The following is a 23143-nucleotide window of genomic DNA, read 5'->3' on the forward strand; positions in this document are numbered from 1 at the left end:
AATCATATATATATATATATATATATATATATATATATAGAGAGAGAGAGAGAGAGAGAGAGAGAGATCTATATATACAAATACACACACACATATACATATATAGATAGATACATACATACATACATACATACAAACATACATACATACATACATACATACATACATACATACATACATACATACATACATACATACATACATACATACGTATATATGTACAAACAGAAAGAGAGAGAGAAGACAGAGATAAGGCAGACAGAAGAGAGAGAGAAGTCAAAAGAAGAGGGCAATCTCGATTCTCTTTCAAAGCTTCCGGAGTAGTGATGGTTAAGGGAAGGAATTGAAGAACTCATCGCCAAGCAGAAGACCTGCACCGAATACTAGTTGCAGAATGGACTCTAGTATAGTTACCCAAAGACCAGGTGGTAGTATTCAGCTGGGTTACGGATAGCATTTAAAACCCAACAACAGGAACAGTTCGAAGGGCGAACTTCCACACAGTTTCTGTCAACAGAAATTCATTCCCGTAATTAAGAGAAATATATTGTGAATCAGGACCAACAACGAGATGACAAACAAAAGCAAAAATCAAAAAGACTTACTCTTAAATGTGAGCATTATTTATTTTAACAACTTCACTTAGTAAAGTAGAGCTTCGATTTGAGATCAACACAAGTTTGTTTAATAAAAAGGACATGTGTTTCACAATGAAACAGATGGACATTTTCGAAACTTTTCGCTATGGTAGTCATCTCAGTATTGATAATAATATTGATAGTAAAGATAATGGTGTCGTTGTTGTTGTTGGTGGTGGTGGTCGCCGTCGTCGTCGTCGTCGCTGTCGTGGTGGTGGTGGTCGTCGTCGTCGTGGTTGTCGTCGTTGTTGTTGTCATCGTCGTTATCGTCGTGGCGGCGGTGGCGGCAGTAATGATAGTGATGGTGGTGGTAGTGGTGTTGATCGTTGTCGATGAGGGAGTGTTGCTGCTTTTGTTTGTGGTGATGGTGGTGGTGTTAGGTTAAAAGCATTGTGAGGGGTTAGTGACTATTTTTATTGTAGTAGTGCTAATGTTTTTAGAGAATGTTGTCGTTGTTGTTGTTGATGATAGTGGTGGTGGTCGTGGTGTTGTTGGTAATATCAACGGGGTGTGGCAGAGATAAAAGTTGGCAACATTTTATTTCCTAAAGCTTTCTGTTGACGTGAAATTAATAATAGAAAACAAGAACAACTCAACAATAACACCAACAATGCCAACAACAGACCAACATGACAACTTCTCGCCGGTCGTTCACACTGCTAGAAATACAATCCATATCACCCTCAAATCACAACATACTGTCTTAGATAGCGGAAGAAAACATTTGATAATATAGTCATGTCGGAACACATTTTCAAATTTCATCTACGACTACACGCACGCACACATATAAGGCAGGTTGGTCATATCTAGAATGTGCCTGGTCTGGTAAAATGGACAGACACATTGGACAATGTAGTCTTGCTTATGCAAAGGACGCGAAGAGGATCCGACCTAGAGCTGAATAACCACAACAATCATAATCATTTCTACTATAGGTACAAGGCCTGAAATTTGAGTGAAAGAGGGTGAGTCGGCTACTTCGAGGGTGAGTCGGCTCAACTAGTTCTTAATTTATCGACCCAGAAAGGATGAAAAGCGAAGTCGACCTCGACGACATTTGAACTCAGAACGTAATGCGAGAAGAAATACAGCTAAGTACTCTACCCGGCATGCTAACGATTCTGCCAGCTCGCCGCCTTAACAAGAATAACCATAACAACAATGTGAGTCATAATATCTACAGCAACACAATTTGACAGAAGGAGAGAGAGAGACAGCGGAGTGGATTACAATTGCTTTTAAAGAAATATGAGAACGGCAACGATCTCATATTTTTTTTATAAATCTACCAGATCTAACTGGAAATTGAAATCGGGTTCACAGAATTAATTTCAGTGGCTACCCTGCAGCAACAAGCTCTCATAAACAATAGAAATTACTTGTGAAACAGATAAGATTTCTGAGAAAATAATGAGGATATATATCCGATGGGTAGGTGTTGAAATCGATAGAGCGTGGTACAAAATACTTTGTTGTATATGGTTACTTTCCTTTTATTCCCTAAATTCAAATCTTTTCGAGGTCTACTTTGCTTTTCATCGCCTCGAAGCCGATAAATAGCTTCCAGTCTAAATTAGTTGTGACAATCGTTGCAATGATATATAAACATAAAGAACGTTAACTCAGTGTGGCAGCAGTGTAACAATGACTGGCACTAACAAGAGAATGCTAAATGCTATTCTAGTTAAGATCAAAGATGTCTTACCTGAAATCAAATGAATAGGCATCGTTAACATATTAATCTTACACCTTAGTCGATAACTTCATTTTAATAAAGAGTCGGATATTATAGCTATTACGATAAAGCTTTAACGAAGCTTTTACTTTTCAAAAAGAAAATCTGACTAATCACAAAACTTGTAGAAACAGTTCTTACCTGCAATTTTCGATAGAGATTAGTGCATGAAGAGAGATCTGACCGGATTAACGAGGCATCGGCCTTCTATCGTCATCGTTGTTCATATGTGTGGTGAACTATTCACTATAAACAACTTAAGGTTGACCTTGGTGGACTACTTACGACCGTTGTCCACCTACTAGCAACAGCTGTTTATCTGAATTACTTCTCCGTCAACGCAACTACCACAAAGACCACGATTGCGTAAAATAATTCGTGAAATGATTTTCGATCTTGTTACACACAGGATTTGCTAACAGAACGAAGATGTTTAGTGTGTACACCTAGAAGTAGGGCGGCAGCAGACTACTCAGCTAGTGATAAAAATAAGAATTTTGGGCTGTAGAAAAGACAGAAGCACCTATATCCTTGTAGTTAGAATAAATTATTTCATTATACAGCTACACGCCGAGCCAAACGAAAGAACGTTTACTTTGTGGACCGATCTACTTAAAATAGCAACCAAATCACCCTCAAATCACAATGCCGTCTAATCAGTGGAAGAACATATTGGATCATGTGATCCTAGATGCATTGTCAATGGTTTGCTCAGTCAGAACCAACCTGGGACTAAACAACAATACGAACCAACGGGGTGGTCTTCATGTGGCCTGTTAGATTGTTTGGCCTGTTAGCAGTAACAACTAAATCCTCTCCAATCAGAAGGGGCACATCAGATGTTAGCATAGTGTCAAGGTGTTTGAATTATGATCATGAAGTCGTGGTTTCTTTACCTGAACTGAGCGACGCGTTGTACCTTCAACAGCAAAATACTTCATTCTACTTTACTCCAGTCAACTCAATTGTGATACGTACAAGTATTGGTACACCTCTCTTTTCTCGTAACTGTCCCATCCTGGATGTTCCTACATAAAGGCCCTAGAAGGTGTCTATGTCACAACTGAATGACATGGGTCGCGTCGAAAATCAAAATTATTCCTTTGGCTAAAAGTAAATGTTTATACTTATCACATTCCAACAACGAACCTGCTGATGTTCTTTCTCTCTTCACTTTGTTCCTTGGCTCGCTACTACATTGGTTTCTGCTCCTTTAAACTTGAAAATATCTACCACTCTCTTCCAATGATTCTGAGATTAAAATCAGTGGAGGGAATGACTCTGTCCCGCTGAGGTGTCCTATGAATTCTACGTGGTCATCAGTATTAGAGAACATCTTACATATTGTGTCTACCTGTCCAGAAGATCTGAGAATTAGTATATTATTCGCATATCTGGATTCTGCGAGTAGATATGAGGTCTGTCTATAAGTGTGTTTCGTGAAACTGATGCATGCGTTGTCAATAGTAATGAGTAGAAGTTAAGAAATGTCTGCGGCCGTATGGCCAGAACAGAAAAACTTGGAGGTGATGATTAATGGTTGGAAGTACAAATAATAGGATGTAGAAAGCTACAACCCCAAAGCTAAAGGTGCATCTATCGTATATGAGTATACCGAGGATCTTGTTGATGGAGTCTTTTGATGATGTACTTGTTTGTTTTACTCTTAAGAACCCAAGAATAAATAATAAAACGCCCATCAGAATTCATCAAAACTTTTAAGTCTCTGGAACTCCTTACGTACCCATTTTTCCTCTTAAACATTAATCTACAGAATTTTAACCTGAGCACGAATTGTATCGACCACCCTAGATTAGAAGGCCAACAAGGATATTGTTGCTATCTTCTCTCTAACATTAAGTGATAATTAACAATTATAGTCGGCATTTTCCCTCATTAGTAGCTATTGTTTGACAGTATAAAATGCGTAACGAGAGGAGAATGTATCTGATGAATTTTATTGTAGGTGGCATGAGATCAGCTAACCCTGACAAGCAGAGATCACTGTAGTAGCGATAGAAGAGGAATAGTGAGGAGACAGCATTTTTTGTACAACGGTGAAAACATTCGTCTACGAATATATTTAAGAGATGAAAACTAACAAAGCGAAAATTAGAATTCATTACAACAGTGATTTTTAATCGGACAATGAAGCAATGAAACTGTATTTAAGTTTTTATCTTAAGCACACACCGTTGCTTTCATTGAGCGAAAAGTGTCCTGAATAAAAAATACAATTACATGAAGCAAGCAAGAGCAATTGAGTAGGTGTCTTAATAACCAGTTATTTTAAGAACTGTGGTTGGCAAAATTTAAGGAAAAAATACAAATTGGATAGTAGTTGAGAAAATTATCATGTTTCTAATGATTGCTTCAGTGGTTAGACTCAAAATATACACGGTTAAAATATATACTTGCAGTGAAATAAAACAGTGGAAATCAACTAGCTAACTGATGGAGACTACATGGGAGGGCAAGAGAGGTGGTGTAAGATCCTAACTTTCGATAAATTTGCTTCTAAAATGCAGGGAGTCGAAAGATCTTAGGTTGATCTCTATTACTCTCCTATGCGAACAATGTGAAATTAGTTGTGACAATTGGATAGTTAAACCGTTCTAGAAGACTAAAGTTACAGGGGGAAAAAACAAGAAAAACATGCTCTAAATAACCTTCTTATAAGGAAAGATATTTTTAGTAAGATTTGGTCATAATAAGACAGACAGATTTAAAAATAAAAAACAAGGAATGTTACAAAATTTGCTCTAAAGACCGAAAATTTTAAAATACTTAGACATGAAACAGAGATCTGGAATTAAATCCTCAAAATAGAAATCTAGAGGTGGGAGTAGGTAGATGTAGACACAATATCACTGTTTTAGAAGTTAGTATTAGAAGTAATGACATTTATTTTCAATCAAAATTTATAATCAATTATAGACAGAAATTTTCTATACGTGCCCGTTTGTACCAACACACCCTCTACATCCGGGACTCATTCTACTGCACCTCATCTAATCTGGTATGTTGTATTCAATGTACCCTTAGTAACAGTCTATGTGTTGGTCATTCGGCTAGCCAACCGATTCACCGAAAATCTACGTGACGTCCACTTGCGGAAAAAATACCCCCGTCGTCTGTCATCTTTGCTGCGCCGGCCACTCCACAACACACGTCACTGTTTTCGGCCTGGCCTTGCACCAAGAATCCACCAACACCAGACTTCGTCTTGAACAGTGCTACGTCTTCATTCTTTAAACCCAAACTCCATTTTGACTAAACACTACCACCTCCTTCTAGTGACATCTTCCACACACTTTAAAAAAAAGATCTATTTTTAATTAATTTTTTTATTTTATCTTTTTATCTATCTCGCACACTCCCACATACATAGTTTGCACACACACACACACACACACACACACCCACACACACACACATAATACATACACACCTACCGCGCACACACACAGGTTTACATATCCTGACATTATAAAAAGAATTCCTCACGCACATACCAATATACACACACGCACGCGCAGACATACATTCACACGCATATACACGCATCACAAACACATACGTACATATACACATACACATCTCTACACACGCCTCCACACACTCATACACATACACACACGCCCACACACATGGACTCACACAACACTCATACGCACATACACATACACACATGCCCGCACACACTCATACGAACAAACACAAGCACATACGCACTTACAGCAACACCAACGCACTCACACACCTGTCACCTCACTTCACACACACGCGCGCGCGCGCGCACACATACACACGCACACACACACACACATATATAGTCCCCCACGCACACACGCACAACTTTCATATGTACATACGCACACACAGAAACACCCGCACACTCACACACTCTTCACCTCGTCTCTCGCTTCTCACCACCAAATCGAACTTTGGCCACTAACCTGTTCGTCTACTCGACCCTACACCCTTACACATACATCATTCACATAAACACAAACACACACGTACACAGATACTACCACACACACACACACACACACACACACTGGCCATCTTTGCACTCTCCGTTCCAATAAACCACTTGCTCTATCTCTTTCCACTTCGCTCACTTCTTATTTCCTTATTGCCCACAAGGGGCTAAACATAGAGGAGACAAACAAGGACAGACAAACGGATTAAGTCGATTACATCGACCCCAGTGCGTAACTGGTACTTAATTTATCGACCCCGAAAGGATGAAAGGCAACGTCGACCTCGGTGGAATTTGAACTAAGAACGTAGCGGCAGACGAAATACCTATTTCTTTACTACCCACAATGGGCTAAACACAGAGAGGACAAACAAGGACAGACAAACGGATTAAGTCGATTATATCGACCCCAGTGTGTAACTGGTACTTATTTAATCGACTCCGAAAGGATGAAAGGCAAAGTCAACCTCGGCGGAATTTGAACTCAGAACGTAGCCCGGCGTGCCAACAATTCTGCCAGCTGGTCGCCTTAAACTTTGTTCACTTCTGTCATGTAACCACACACGAGCTGTTCGTGGACGTTTTCCTTCTCTGAACTTTCCCTCTCTCCTCTTTCTAGGGAAGAGCTATCCTTTAAACGTGGTGAGAGTCAAGCTAATGCATTCCATATGTACGTCCTCTTGTTGCTTTATTCTTTTTTATTCCTTTTTACTTGTTTCAGTCATGTGACTGCGGCGATGCTGGAGCACCGCCTTTAGTCGAAGAAATCGATCCCAGGACTTATTCTTTGTAAGCCTAGTACTTATTCTGTCGGTCTCTTTTGCCGGACCTCTAAGTTACGGGGTCATTGAAACACCAGCATCAGTTGTCAAGCGATGATTGGTGGGGACAAACACAGACCCACACAAATATATATATATAATTGGAATTTATAGAAAAATAAAAGCCGAAGACAGGTGTATAAACAACACGCAGGTGTATTAGTTTAACGCTCGGGAAGATGAGAAAGTATTTTACGTTTCGAGCTTACGCTCTTCAACAGAAAGGAACACTATAAAATAAACAGAGAGAATAAAAAAGCTTTAGCGAACAGCGGTCGATCATGGCGGCTGGCTGGACAGAGGTGATTAGACAGAAGGGCTAAGAAGAAGGGGACATAATAAAGTATTGGTGATCCCAAAACGAAGGTGTGCGTGCGTGTGTATGTGAGAGTTTGTAAGTGTGTGCTTGTGGATAGGGGCTGGTGACGACGTATGGATGTGTGCATATGTAAGTGTGTGCGTCTGTAATGTGTGGGTGTGTGGATGGGGAAGTGGTCAATGCTAGTGTGTGCGGAGTGGTGTGATGTGGTGTTGTGGTGTAGTGATGTGAGGTGTGTTGTGTTGTGGTGGTATGATGGTGCGGTGTGTTGTGTTGTGGTGTGGTGATGTGTGGTGTTGTAATGTGGTTTGTGGTGTGGTGGTGTGTGGCGAAGTGTGGTGGTGATGTTGGAGTGTGGGGATATGAAAGTGGGGTGTGGGGATGCGAGGGTGTGGGTTTGCATAGTTTGGGACCCATTCTCATTCCCATGGCCACTCCCGAGAAATATTGGTAAAACTCACTCGCGACCGAAAAGCTGTTGAGAGAATAAGTTCGGCCAGACGAAGAATTGTGGACGTGTCAGGTTGGGGGGTTAGGTCGAAGATCTAGGTAGCGTTTGAGGGCAAGAAACCCTTCGTGGTGTGGGATCACCGTATATAGACTCTTTATGTCAAGAGTGAAGGGAAGTTTAGAGAGGCCAGGAGGGAAGGAGAAAGAGTTGAAAAGACGAAGAGCATGGTTAGTGCTGTGGATGTGTAAGGGGAGAAACCCGTCGTGTATGTATGCATAATATATATATATATATATATATATATATATATATATATATATATATATATATATATATATATATATATAGTTAAATAATAAAGGCAGAAATTGATGTTAATCAATTAAAATCAGTGTCTTAGCATATTTAAAAATCCAAAGATAAAAAATTGTGTTACATACAAAATTAAGAGGAATGACCACTAACGTGGACACCCTATATGCTAAACATAGACGTCAGATCGCCATTACCACGAAGAATGTGTTCTCAAGAAAAAAAGCTCAGCAAAACGCCAAAATGTAAAAATGAGCCAGACAAATGAAAACATACGAAATAAAAACGATTACCTACGTACCATTGGTTTCACTTGCTAATATCTACGTATCTGAACACTGGATTACATGTTACCAGTAGCGCACATACATGCATACATACATACATACATACATACATACATACATACATACATACATACATACATGCATACATACATGCATACATACATACATACATACATACATACATACATACATACATACATACATACATACATACATACATACATACACACATACGTACATAACACACTGCCTGAATACCAGTTTCTTGAGAAATTGGGCTTCTCAGAACCAGAAAGGAAAAAGCTAATTCGAAGACTACAGATCCAGTCCATCACTAGAACTGTAAAAATCTGTAAAACTTTCCAGAAGTTTATCATTTAAATATATACGAGCTTGTCTAGATATGCAACTATATGCATGAGAATACATACATGAAACAAACATACAAATCATACATACATACATACATACATACATACATACATACATACATACATACATACATACATACATACATACATACATACATTATGGCTGCCCCCTCGTTATCGAGTATGGCCATTGCACGAAGCTTAACTGTTACTGGTGCTGTGATCGATGTGACTTTTTAGCCCAGCTAAAGATCTACAATGTCTTGTACAAAATTGGCAACTAAGACCTTTACTGGTAATAGCCGGCTGTAGTTGTAACTGGGCTTCATGTACCTCTGCATGTCGTTTAAGTCCTCCTGCCGAATTACACTCTCTTCCACATGCCCAACAGATATGATTAGTAGGGTGTGTTACACCACCACCAGTGGCCAGGTTGTCACTCATCTGTCTCGTTTTATGACTACGAAGATGACTCATGAGTCCAGCTTTACTGAGGCAGGGTCTTGCACAGACATTGCACATACATACATACATACATACATGCATTCATACATACATACATACATACATACATACATACATACATACATACATACATACACGCATGTATGCATGCATACATACAAAAATACCCTGTTGTTGATGTTGAAATTCCAATGAAGGAGCCTTGGATCTAAGTTAGAAACCAGCTCTTTCTCTATTGGCAAAAAAATCTTAAAACTCAATAAGGACACACACACATACATACATACACACACACACACCCACATACATACATACATACATACATACATACATACATACATACATACATACATACATACATACATACATACATACATACATACATACATGTCTGCAAGCATGGATGCATGAGAAATCAATACGAATACTGACGTCATATGATTTGGAATCCCGTTGAATTCCTCGTCAGAATCCATACACCTGTCTTGCGTGGTCGCAGGTATATAAAGTATATGTATTTATAACCATTATATGTAATGTTGTCTCTAAATCAGTTAACCTGATTTGCATAATTAAACCCTTTGCTGGCGATAATTCAATTAATTAATGCCTTTTTAATTTTCAGTCCGCGGAACCGAAAACAACAGTTATTTGTCCAGTCTTACAGTGTCAGCGAAAAGTATTAAGCGTACCGTTATATAGATTTATAATTATACGCTTGTATTATATTAATGTAATAACAATTGATTTTATCAATATGTTCTAATAACTACGCTACTCATTGCAATAACAATTGAATTATCGTAATTATTTAAGCAAATCGTAACTTACGCAAATCAGACTAAGTACTTTACAGGAATAACAATATTTAATAACTGTAAATAACTGTATGAGCAGAAAAGGTGAATAAGTGACTTCTGAAGATGAGTTCAACAGGATTCGAAACCAAATTAGGTCAATCTCTCCCTTTATAACATTTTGTTTTACTAGTTTCAGTCCTTATGCTATGGTCATGCTGGGGTATGGTCTTGAAGAATTTTTAGTCGAGTGGATCGACCCCTGTAATTATTCTTTTAAGCCTGATACTTATTGTATCTCCGTCTTTTGCCGAACCGCTAAGTTACAGGGACGCAAACACATCAACACCAGTTGCCAATGGGTGTGGGGGAACAAAGATAGACACAATCCTATTGGACTATTACATGTGGAGTGTTGTTGAGAGAGAGGTCAATGAACACGCCCATAATACCAAAGATACTTGGAAAGCTGCCATAGTCAGAGTAATGACCAAAATGAACCAGGACCACTTGATTCGAGCATGTAGATGATTTAGATCTCATATAGAAGCAGTTGTTGAAGCTGAAGGTGGCTTTATTGATTAACATTATAGAAAAGAAGGTTTATTTTTATCCTCATAGTATTTTTTCATAAATAAAGTTATCTGTTATTTTATATATCTGTTTTATATATATCTTATTTTATATATTGTTTTTTTTTATAAAAAACATAAATCTGTCCTCTAATATCTAACGCACCGTGTATATATATGTGTGTATATATATATATATATATATATATACATATCTATCTATCGATATATATAAAGTTAATCCAAACAAGAAAACACAAAAAAAAAACAAAAAAACACAACAACGCGAGGACGTGGAACAAATATAGTATTATTGGACGCTCAGGAAAGAAGGGAAGAAGGAGGGTTTAACGTTTCGAGCGGAGCTCTTCGTCGGAAACATAAGAGAAGGAAAGATCCCGAGAAGGGAAGACAGAGGAAAAAAACCGCCAACGGTACTCACGAGGTCACATTTTGAAAAAAAAAATATATATATATATACATATCTATCTATCGATATATATATATATAATATATAAAAACATAGTCAAATGCGATAAAATAAATTATTATCGCCGGTGATATATATATATATATATATATATATATATATATATATTTTATTTATTATATAGAAGGAGCTTCTACAGGACTAGAACTGTTTCATCAAGAGAAATCTTCAGGAAGCTAGTTAACAAGAATTGTATTGGCATTTATACATTTAGGCAGGTTTAAGGGGTGTTGGTGGGGACTTTTTGGGGGTAGGCATAGCGCAAAAAATCATACTTGGGGGAGTGGTCAAGGAGTCAGTGTTAAATTAGATAGGAGAATAAATAAAAAATAATAAATAATAAATAAAAAATAAAAAATAAAATATATATATATATATATATATATATATATATATATATATAATATATATATTGATAATTCGTAGGGATTTCTCCAAACCTTTACCGGTTTGCTCACAGAGTTAGATATTTAAAAATAGGTTGTTGAAAGCTTAATATATAAATCCAATAATAATTCTCATAAGATAAGAATTCAGAGATATATTCCGTTGGATAATTCTAAAAATATTACCTTAACCACATAGATTTCCTGGAATACATAATATCAATAATAATAATAGTAATAATAATAAGGACTATTCCGAAATGACTTAGCATTACCTTCAATTACTTTTTATTTATACAGTTGAAACACGTGTCTCTCTATTTAAAGCTGTATATATAAAAAGGAATTAAAGGTAATGCTATGCCACTTCGTAATAATCCTCATTATTATTATCATTATTATTTCATGATCGATAAATTACCAAGGAAACATTGGTGTCAGTGTAATCGACTATACCCCACCCCAAATTTCAGGCCTTGTGCCTATAGTAGAAAGGATTATTATTATTATTGTTGTTGTTGTCGTTGTTGTTATGATTATTATTATTATTGTTATTATTATTATTATTATTATTATTCAGTAGTTTTATTTTTATTTTTATAGCGTGCTTTCACTTCACTACCGAGCGCAGCTCCGTGTGCCTTGGGTATGTGCTGTGATTTGTTGTGATGCTTTGATGGTTATTGTATGGAAAGTGTTCTGCGTAGGATGTGTGCAGTGCCTAGTAGTGCAATTTTCTGTATGTTATATGTGTTTGTAAGTCCTGGTGTTTTTGTTATGTATTTGTCTGAATATTTTTTTTTTTAATTATTATTTTTATTATTATTATTATTATTATTATTATTATTATTATTATTATTATTATTATTATTATTATTATTATTATTAAAGGCAACGAGTAGACAGACTTGGTAGCACGCCGGGCGAAATACTTTGAGGTATTTCGCTTGTCTTTACGGTCTGAATTCAAATTCCACTGAGATCGACTTTGCCTTTCATCCTTTCGGGATTGATTAATTAAGTATCAGTTACGCACGGGCGTCGATGTAATCGACTTAATCCCTTCACCCAAAAATTTTAAATGATAGTTATTATTATTATTAAAGGCTATTATTATTATTAGCACGCCGGGCGATGTGCTTAGCAGTATTTCGTCTGCCGCTATGTTCTGAGTTCAAATTCCGCCGAGGTCGACTTTGCCTTTCATCCTTTCGGTAAATTAAGTACCAGTTACACATTGGGGTCGATATAATCGACTTAATCCGTTTATCTGTCCTTGTTCGTCTCCTCTGTGTTTAGCCCCTTGTGGGTAGTAATGAAATAGGTATTTCATCTGCCGCTACCTTCTTAGTTCAAATTCTGCCTAGGTCGACTATGCCTTTCATCCTTTCAGGGTCGATAAATCAAGTATCAATTGAATAATGGGGTCGATGTAATCGTCTAGTCCTCTCTCTTCAAATTTCAGGCCTTGTGCGTATTGTAGAAAGGATTATTATTATTATTGATATATAGAGAGAGGGAGGGAGAGGAGAGAGGGGAGAGAGAGGAAGAGAGAGAGATTTTGTAAAACTGTAGGCTGTTGTAGTTGTATTACTCCACGCCTTTCTTAAGGTGGTTTAGTCGTAACTAAAACGCTTTTTTCCATGACACAGTGTATATACAACTACTTCATTTTATGTGTTTTTCTGATTTTAATAAAGCTTTATTTGGGTTTCCGCTAATCGAACACCTGCACGGTAAAAGTAGAATCCCTTTAATGATCGGCTCTGAAATTTGACAAAAAAATCCAGTGTCAAAATATTCGAATTTGACACGAATATAGATGGTATTCTATATTCAGTTATATTCTGTTATATTCTGTCTTTAGTGCTATATCTAAAAATAGTTGTTATTCGGGGATTCTCTGATAATGACAAAATACTGAACACAAACTGACTAAAATATTTGATCAGCGAATATCTTGTTTTCTTCGTTCATTTTTGTACACCCTCCTTCCTCGTTACATAGTCTCTCTCTCTCCCCTTCTCTCTCTCCTTCTCTCTCTCCCTCTCACTGGACATGATCTATTTTAATCTCAATTTTTGTAATTTCTAGGTATAATCAGTATAAAACCGCTAATCATCCAGACACACACACAAACACATACATGCATACAAACATGCATACATACATATATAAATATACACGCATATATGCATAAAGAACAGGAGAATATACAGCAAGTATATGTAGTCCTTGATATAAAAAAATTTGCTGTAACCATTACTAGGTCATTTGTGATCAAAATCTGCTCGTAAAAGGTTAAACAATGAGATAAATCATAGCATCGATTCGGGTAATATGTAGAGCGCCAGTTAAAATGCATGGCGGTATTTAGTTGCATCGCTTTACGTTCTGCATTCAAGTCTACAAGCGTTAACTTCAATTTTTATGCTTCTGTCGTTGATTATTTTAGGAACAGTTTAATTTCTGGCATCAGTTTAATCATCTATATCTCTCCCCAAAATATATAATCGAGTACCTATATAAGAAATAATTATATAAAATGGTAAATGGTGAAATCTGCATCCGACAAAATCCCTTACTACGTTTAGTAAAACCTCTCTTTACATTGTGAGAACAAATCTCCTTATTGTTGAATTGTACCTTCCATCCGCCCATTCATTCATTAAATAAGTGCCCTGGCGAGTTCTGGGATTAATCAAATTGACTAAATCCTCGAGCCACTATAATTCCGTGGCTTTATGTCGATGTCAAAAATCGTAATACCACTTCAGATTGAATACACTATTGCCGTAAATTTTTATCTATATCAATATTCTGCTCTTCGCGGTGTTCGGAATCGAACGCATCAAGGAATTTCTAATATAATGAAACAGTTTGTGTAATATAACTCCCCGACTTAACAGTTTTCAGTCAAACTGTCCAACCCATGCCAACAAGGAAAGCGAACGTTAAACTATGATGATGAAAGAAACAGTTTTAAATTACTTTAACAATGGAGTCGTATCTAGGATATAATCGGAATGTTTAGTTTGATGAAACAAGTTTTAGAGAGAGCGTGCAGCTGTTTAATAAACATGTCATATTTTATAATGTGACATCGGAAACATATTTAATACCCTTTTGATGAAGTAATAAAAATAAATTTCTGTGGCATAAGAATTTTGCAATTCTAATTATAGAAATATTTATCAAACAGTTCATCCGATATTATGACTAATATTTATGTAACCTTTAGCTTTTGCCATAAATCAGAAAGGAAGAGGAAAGGAAAAAACAAAGAAAACTTTAAAGCTCATTAACTAACGAAGGAAATCGAGGACATAAACGAAGTTTTTAGTATAATGAAATAATATTATGAAATTTAAGAATCGAAATAGAAACAGGAATTTCTATAAAGCGTGAAATTTCCGATGTGATTCAATCGTTTGAGAGCCAGAAAAAAATTAGCGACCATGCTGAAAGGTTCTAGTCGAAGAAATCGATCCCAGGACTTATTCTTTGTAATTCTAGTACTTATTCTATTGGTCTCTTTTGCCGAACTGCTAAGTAACGGGGACTATATTTTCTCTCTTTCACATCTTCTGTCTCATATATCGTATATCGGTCACTTTCTTCTTTTTCTTTCTTCTCTCTCTCTCTCTCTCTCTCTCTCTCTCGGTTTTGTTCTATGGCAGAAACTAAAGGTTACATAAATATTTCAAGATCTATAACAAAAGCCCTCGCCAACATATGTCCATTATATCAGATAAGTCTTTTGATCAATATTCCCAGTTAATATTTCATTAATTAATATTTTATAGTATTTTATAACCATACAAGAATACCATAGAAATTGATTTATATTGATATATCAAAACGATATCAGCCATAAACGTTTTCAATGTAACGATATAAAATATAAGACAATTTTAGCAACATTAGCACCAAATATATTTAAAAGCATAGCTTTATTAATACATTAAAGAGGGCGGATAGGTAGAAATAATGCAGCATTAGAAACGGTAAATTATTGCAACATTGATTTCAAATCTTTTTTTTTTTTTTGTGGTCAACTTCACAGATTGTTCTCTTCTAAAATTTAGCCTTATATTAGAAATATTTAATAAATCAACCATCGAGTCGAAGGCTCGTTTCACAACATTGTTCAAGACAATTCGGGAGCTTCTACATTGTCAACCGAGTTGCTAGAAATAGCAACAAAATTCCTCCCAAATCACGCACTCTACATTATTCAATGTATCCTCTCTCTTTAGAGGGGAGGATGCATTAAACAATGTAGTATTAGCTACACAAAAAGATGGGATGAGTATGGCTGGAACATCTTTCATCATCATTCTACTCAATTGAGGACTACCTGGGGTTAAAACAGCAACATCTTTTGGGGTTTTTTTTTTTACAAAAAGTAAACATTGTTCATTGAGAATCGTTTATTCCGATAATCTCAATTCTGTTTAAATGTCAATGTATTCATGAAACAACAGGCGAGCTAAAAAGTCAAACAAAACAAATTCGCTTTAGTTACGTCACTAATCTCCTTGGGAAATCATGCAATCGACAATTTCAATGAACTCCATACACACGCACATACGCACGCATGCACATGAGGACACACACACACACACATACACACACACACATACACACACAATCTTATAAACATGTAGTGCCATCTATGACATGGCAAGAAACAATTATCATATTTCATCTGCAACTACCTACACCAATGTACGTCGAACCAACGACCCGCTAAAAATAACAACCAAACTTACCTAAAACCAACATTCTCCAGTTTTATGCATGAAGGAACGTGGAAGACATAGTTAAGGTAATTGTTCCGGTAACTTAGCTGTTTCAAATAGGTAAAAAAAATAATAAGTACAATCGCTGCCATCAATAGCATAAAAGTTGACCAGTTGGCTGACCACACTGACCAGTGTGCTATGTTCAATGACAATGATCAGGAGAAAACTGCCGTTACTTAGTAAGTGGAAGTTGATAGCCGTGTTTAGGCAACGGTCAAACAATCCGATGGATCTAGAGACGGTGATGGTTTTGGTAGAGGCCAGGCTTGGAACTGAGAAAGGGATTAATGATGTTTAAAGCTTGTGTGTTTACTCGGGGTGTGTATAGTGGGTGAAACTAATTACTGCAAAAGATCTAGCGCCTGTACTTAGAGCATCAGTGCATGAGGTGCACGCGCACCAAAAACAGCGCAGTCATTGAAGTCAGTGGGGAAATAGGTTTAGAAAAGAATAAGCATATATATATATATATATATATATATATATCCAATGACCGCGAACCCACAAGAGTAAACAAGAGAGAGACAGAAACAGGCAGAAACAAGGAAAATGCTCCCTGTATTTGAATACTATATAAATATTCTTTTAAAAAACTTTTCTTTTAATTTTTTCCAAAATTTAATTGTTTTCTATACTTACAGAAGAAAAAGTCTCAATGATTGAAATCGGTACTGAAATGTTTTTTATAAAATTATGTTAACATTTTCTACCTTGACTCTTTTTTCCATATATATATATATATACATATACACTCTAGATGTAAGACAACATATGGTTGAAGACTTGTTGATGACTGGAAGAGGTCTGAGAGGGGTAGAGGCAGCAGATGTATTTTTCAGAGGTATTGTTAGGGACACTTTCCATTATAGTAACTGAAAGCTTGCTCGCAGACATCACATTTCAGAGGGAGGAACCAGTAGAGACTTTTGCTAGGATAGACTGCAATATCAAGTCATAAACATTGAGGCATGGTATTGCAACCTAGGTTCAAGGAAATATCTGATGCACAAAAGAGATAGAGAGACGGCTGATACAGGTTTAGTGATATTAACAGCAAAGTTGTGACCTTCATCATAAGCAAGTGTCCAAAAATTGTCATGACACACGTAAACATATACATACACATATCAACACATTACACACATAAACTTGTTACTGACACAAATACACACACACACACACACACATACGCACACACATATAACACATTACATATACAAACTCATACGAAAGCACATATACAGACATATTACACATGCGCGCTGGCGACAGTTTTTTCACAGCTGTAAATTTGCCAGCTGCTGCATTTGTTGATTTATGAATTTCTTTAACGTAACCTACACACACTCACAGACTTATACACACACTTGCACACATATGCGCGCGCACACATACATTCTCTTACAGAAAGAGATACAGAGAAATACAGAAAGAGCAAAAGGGGGTGGATAGATCACTTGTCTAAGAAAACTACTACAAAATGTAAGCGAGTGAACACCAGCTGTAGATCTCGAGAACAATACGAAGGATCAACACAGTAAGACATTATGGAGAGCTACTACACTGATAATGGCCGATAAGTTATACTGAACTAGGCTGGAGTTTGTTCTAATATTTAATATCGATTTTTGCATAGTTTTTCCTACACATACTGTTATAAACTGACTTACTTCTTCCTCTACGACACTTGCTGGGTGAAGTCTGGTATTACATTTGAACTCGATCCTAAGTAAATGAAAATTCTTGACGTTCTACTCACCAAATATAACATCGAACTAATGTGAGCAAGCTTACATCTGTGTGTGTGTGTGTGTGTCTGTGTGTGTGTGTCTGTGTGTCTGTGTGTCTGTGCTATAGTGTACATTAACATATAACTATATTTTAGCCAAGGAGAATGTATCGGACAGATGCAAACACCTTGCACCTGAATAAAAGGCATCCAGTAATATTTTGTATATAAACGCAAGGTGTTTACATCTCTCTACTGCATACAGTGTTCACTAAAATCTATAGAAGTATTCTGTAGTGCAGTGTAATATTGTAACAACACACTGTTAAGATACTAGTAATTTATTAATGGAACCAGCTCCTAAGAATGCGTTACAAATGCAAATCGGTGAATTCGATTTATTTAAGCTCTTACTAATAATATGTAGTATCTAATAATATCTAATAATTAACTTCCACGTCGATGGGGATACTAACATTATAATGTCTGTGGGGCCGAGGTAGAGATCTAAGGTCCAAACGGCATTTGATTGTCACATCGTATTACAAATAACACTAAGCGAATACTCTCCTAAAACAGACCTGCTTATCACAGTCAGTACCACAGCAAACCTGACTCCCACTGCTACTATTTTACCTGCAATCAGGTTGATCAATGAGACACCAGTGACGATAATAAGTGTACTACGACTGGAAGAACGAAAAGTATGGATAATTGAAAGATGCCCTTAGAAAAATGCTTCAAAGAAAGATTATTTCATTTTTTAAAACTCCCATTGCAAAACGTACCACGTCTGACTAGCATTGATAAAACACCAACTGATTTGCTGTTTTGTTAAACGAAATCGGATTGAAATTTTACAACAGAGTAATGATCTTCATTTTGGTGAATTAACGCTTGTTTATATGCCCCGCCAACAACTGCAAAACAGTGCCAAGTTTGTTGGTGTTGTCAGAAATGAATTTGAGCACCCCACAAAAATAATGTTCAAGAGGTAAAAAACTACTGTCTATTAACCAGCAGAATTTCTATCATGAGCAGTTATACAGTCCTCGTCTTAAAGTGAAAACAAGGTTAGCAGAGATTAACATCGATTTAGAAGCCGTGAATGTCGCATCATATCTCTTCGACAACAGCAACTGAGCGTAGAAGTACATCCACAGAACGAATCTACATACATGAGATATATAATAAATAGTCGGAGAGAAACTTTTCAGAAAGCATCTCTTAAGTGGTTATCAAGGATACATATCCAAGGAAATTGCACGGCTCTTCCACTTATCATCAGATACAAAACTGTATAATAATCGATAGAAGGCCAAGCGTAAATATGTTGCCAAAACAAACTTCAACAACATAAACAATCAAAAATAGTCTAATTTGGATTAACAAAAACAGTTTTCACTTTGATGAATAATTTTTTGCAAAACATATACAAGAAATAACAACAAAATACCTCGTGCACAAAATGGATAGGAATGCAGATAAAACCTGTAAATTCGGCAGTCGATGAGACTTTGTGGAATTAAAACCAAAGATATAACCCATATCTTAACTCTCCGAAAAATTATACAACGTAATCCATAGAAACGACCGTGTTGAAAGTTAGAAATACAAGGTGGGCATGCCTATTCTAATAGGAAAGAAATATGAAAAATCAATTCAGAACATATATTCATACATATGCATGCATGCATCCATCCATCTATACATACATATATACATACAGGCAGACACACAGACAGTCATAAATATATCCAAAAGTACTACGGAAGAACAAATTGACATACCAAAGTGGCTTACCATAGCACAGGCGAATCTCCTGGCCAGGAATGAAACCACTGAGTTGCCTGAAAACTACAAACCCATTTCTTGCCTAAATATTATGTATAATCTGTACGCAAGCTGCCTCAACCAGTTCCTCCAGGGTCATTATGAGTCCAGCAACATAATGACTGATGAGCAGGCCGGTGAAAAGAAGAGAGTGGGGGTATGTGCCGAAGAATTTCTAATAAACAAAGCTATCTGAGGAAAAAAAAAACAAACAAAAAACATCGTAGGAGCTTTGTAACAGTATGCTCTGATTATAGGAAAGCATTTGACTCTATTCCCTACTCATGGCTGCTGAAATATCTCCATCTGTCAAAAGTGCCTGCTACCTTAATTTCTGCTATTGAGAGGCTCATAGAGATCTAAGCCACGATCCTCACACTTAGAACAGAAAATAGAATGATCGTCTCCAATGCCATAAATATTTCAAAAGGAATATTCCAGGAAGTTAGTCTATTTGTACCTCTATTCATTTTGGCGTTAAACCCATTATTATTCATGCTACTAAAAACAAATGGCTACATGCTAGGGTCTCCAACTGCAAGAGATATTAATGTAACCCATAATTTCTTTGTGGATGACCTCAAGGCTTATGCTAAAAATGTTAACAATGCCAAAAAAACAACTGGAATTAATAACACTTTCAGCTGACATAGGAATGGAATTTAGCCAGAAGAAATGTTGAATGGGGAAAATCAGTCACTCAGTCTCTCCTGTTCCACACAAAGAATGCTACTAGAGCCTGGGCATTGATGAAAATATGTCATACCAAGGTACTGTGACCCAAGAATATTACACCAGACTAAGAAAACCATGACAGTCCGAACTCTTACAAGACAATATCTCACAATGCACTTGCAGTACCGGTGCCGATTCCAACATTTGGGTTACTTGGTTGGTCTGTGGAAGAAATGCACTCCATAGACATTAAAATCCGTAAGATTCTAACATCAACTCGAAATTTCCACAAAAATAGAGATATCGACAGATAACGGAGATAGGGGCTTGAGATTAGTGCACACAGCCTTCTGATGTCGCATAGTCTCTCTCAGACAGCATTTGCTAAACAACAGCAGCAAGAATAAATACATTATCTTAGTGCTGAAAAAGGAAAAAAACAATAAACTGCGTGCTGGAAGTGAGTTCTTTAGGAAGTACTCTCTTTCTGATGACCTCCCATACAACCCCAAATCAGCTGGACTAGCATACCTCAAAGAAGACTTGGAGGTGAAACGCTCAACGTGCCAAAAAAGGACCATGCGTGGGTACGTTTCTTGATAGTAACATTGACATGAAGCGATGCTCTCTTGGATTTGTGACCGCTACGTCACATCACTCTTTGCAATCCACGAACAGGAGAGTGCTACTTAATACTTAATCAACAAAAGAGAGTGAACCCTTGGAGTTCCAAGATGCAACTGTAAATGTAGATTATGTCATATTTCTGTGGAAGACATTACACATGCGATTAGTATCTGCCAAAACAAGTCATCAAGGTACTACCTCCCTATGAGACATGATGTCGTAAAAACAATATACAATGTCATTCGGAAAAAAGATTGTCCTGGAATAAATATAGAGAATCCCCCTGTTATTGAATATATATACAAATACCAGTACAAGGAATACTAGTGGAGCATTCTCATCAAAAGATCTGTCGAGTGTAAGTACAACAGGCCGGTTATTGTTGTTTGGGACAGGCAAGAAGTATGTACTATCATAGAGGTCAGCTCTCCTGCTGATGTGGAATATCTCTTTGAAAATCAAAGAGAAAGAAGATAACTACGGACAGCTGTTTCGAAAACTCTAGTTTCTATATCCGGATTACAAATTCCCATTTATACCAACAATAATTAGAACACTTTGTTTTTTAAGTAAATGCCTAACTGTCAGTCTGGATCAGTTTGGATTTTCGGGTGGAGGGGAACCAACCAGCTGACTCGCACATTACAAATACAATCTGTAAGCGGGACTGTGAAACTATGCAAGACTTTTCTCAGGTTTAAAATGTGACATTGTTTTTGTTATCTACATTCAAATAATGGAGCTTTGATTCTTTGTTAGAAACCAGCTCCTTCTTCAGACGAAGAATTTCAATGATCAAATATAGAAAAGTCATACATAAAATGCAATCTCACACACACACACATACATGTATTGAAGAGACGTTTATAACTATTACATGAATGCAAGTACATTCTCAAAAACACCCACATGCATCAACCATCAACTCGAACTCACATACTTACACATCCCTGGAACTGTCTTGACTCAAGCAAAAAGATCTTGTCACTTGTTAATATTTGGTTTCACATCGACAAAGACCTTAAAAATCCTTAGGAAAAGATAACATGCATACATGAAATAAGCTCCTAAGTCAGTCACACCGGTATAGGAAACTATTTATTCTTTCGTGTACTGAATAACTGAATACTTTCCTTAAAAGCCTGCCCTTAATACATGTCTTCTTTGTTTGGAGAATATTGTAGATGCAAATAAAGCGTCAAAAATACCAGGTAAATAACTATTGATATCACAGTAAATTCTGTCCGGAAGAAAATTCCTAAATGCATAGACTTCGGTCTAAACAAAAATAGCAGTAATAATATAGATCAAAGACTGCCGTCATCATACCAGCACGTGTTAGCCTCATACGAGCAAATAATAAATGTGCGAAAGATCCAACACAGCTCAATGCGATATTTAAGGATAACCTCACTACAGTAATCCCTAGCCATATCGCGGTTCACCTATTGCGGTTTATTATTTAAGCTTACGTCGATTCCTTTGTGTTGTTTTGCATTTATTTATGATAAAATAAATATATACAAATTATAAAAATAATTCTAAAAAACTATACAGTACAGTACTGTTTCTACTTCCCGGATTTTCACTTATCGCGTGTGGAGGGAACGTAACACCCGCGGTAGTCGAGGGATTACTCTATTTTCATCAACAACCTACTAAATGAAAGAACGACTATGACACGTGTCGATAGACATCCCATTAACTTGATGTTATTCGCTACCAATTAAGTTGATAAAGAACACTTAACACAAATTGAAAATGTCAGTCTTGGGACAGTGATTGCCTTACTTTATTGTGTTGCAATTATCATTTGCCAGTAGATGAGAGTAATTG

The 23143-nt window shown here is 36.6% G+C and overlaps 1 protein-coding gene across 6 annotated transcripts in view; it reads right to left on the reverse strand.

The window, feature by feature from the left end:
- LOC115232572 (ras and EF-hand domain-containing protein homolog) overlaps window positions 1-23143 on the reverse strand; it is a 117634-nt gene that overhangs the window by 76650 nt on the left and 17841 nt on the right. For 2 of the 6 annotated variants that reach the window (XM_036498939.1, XM_029802536.2), the window contains exon 1: window positions 606-732. The exons of 1 other annotated variant lie outside the window; for it this stretch is intronic. The gene's annotated coding sequence lies outside the window, so the exon portion shown is untranslated. Of the gene's footprint in view, window positions 1-414; window positions 540-605; window positions 733-2517; window positions 2541-2560; window positions 2657-23143 lie in introns of those variants that run through there. 3 more of the 6 variants (XM_036498935.1, XM_036498936.1, XM_036498934.1) reach the window with 3 other exon arrangements.

The sequence above is a fragment of the Octopus sinensis genome, linkage group LG2 (genome assembly GCF_006345805.1).
Source record: "Octopus sinensis linkage group LG2, ASM634580v1, whole genome shotgun sequence".
Taxonomy (NCBI): Eukaryota; Metazoa; Mollusca; class Cephalopoda; order Octopoda; family Octopodidae; genus Octopus; species Octopus sinensis.